This window comes from Crocuta crocuta, unplaced genomic scaffold (assembly GCF_008692635.1).
Source record: "Crocuta crocuta isolate KB4526 unplaced genomic scaffold, BGI_CrCroc_1.0 scaffold1112, whole genome shotgun sequence".
NCBI lineage: Eukaryota > Metazoa > Chordata > Mammalia > Carnivora > Hyaenidae > Crocuta > Crocuta crocuta.
In genome coordinates, this window is record NW_027527161.1 from 153108 (window position 1) to 154081 (window position 974).

The window sequence follows — 974 nt, forward strand, 5'->3', positions numbered from 1 at the left end:
TAAAAACTAAACTCAGGCGAGTTTATACAGCAAAAGACAACTTGTTTCCTTCCATCTCACCTAGAGTGTTAAGTTTCCATCAGAGCAGCTTGATTAGGACATTTGTTTTCTCGCTTAAGTTATCAAAGGCAGTTTCAGGGATGTATGGGGTCCCTGTGTTGGGGGATAACTTCAGGAAAGGATGGACCTGAGTTTAGGTAACTAGTGTGGGACTAAAACCACTCCAAAGTGATAAATCTGGGTATCCCATCAAAACCTATATGGTGAGGTTTATAGATGAAAGATTAGCTGCCTGTTAATTGGTGAGTAATTGTCAAACCCTGGGTTCATTAATGCTAGTCCTTCTACTTTTGTGTTTGGAATCTTTCATCGTTTTTAAAAAACTACATTGGCAACTGGCAATATGGAGAGTAAATACTTAGGAAATTAGTGAGAGTTGAGGTTTTAAAAAATTTTTCCTTGAATGCTGAAAAACAACTTTAGAGTGGCTGTAACATATGGTCCCTAGGTTGGTACCTTGTTAGGATACCTGGGGGTTGGGAGAACCCTATAGTATAGGCAACTGATTCTTCAAGTTCTGTAATTTTCAAGAATATTCATTAGCTACCTGTAAAACTAGGTTTTATTAAGCCATGATACACAACTGTAGTTAAAACTAATTGAGGTGAGTAAACCAATTTTAGGTTTTACTGCTTCACTATTTCCCTAATAATCCAACACTTTTGAGTTCACTTCTTATGGCTGCCAGAGGGGAGTGTGGGAATCAGGATATCTTTTACTGTTGAACAGCTATTTGCTTTTTGTTTTTTTGGTTTATTTCCTGGTAGGAGGTCCTTGCCAATGGCTAGATTTTTGTGAAAGGGGCCTGGGAGAAGGGATTCAACAATAATAGTAAACTGAATCAACTCTGGTGAATATTCAAGGCAATGAATATCTTGGTGAACATTACTGATTAATAGTTTGATTTATTGGTG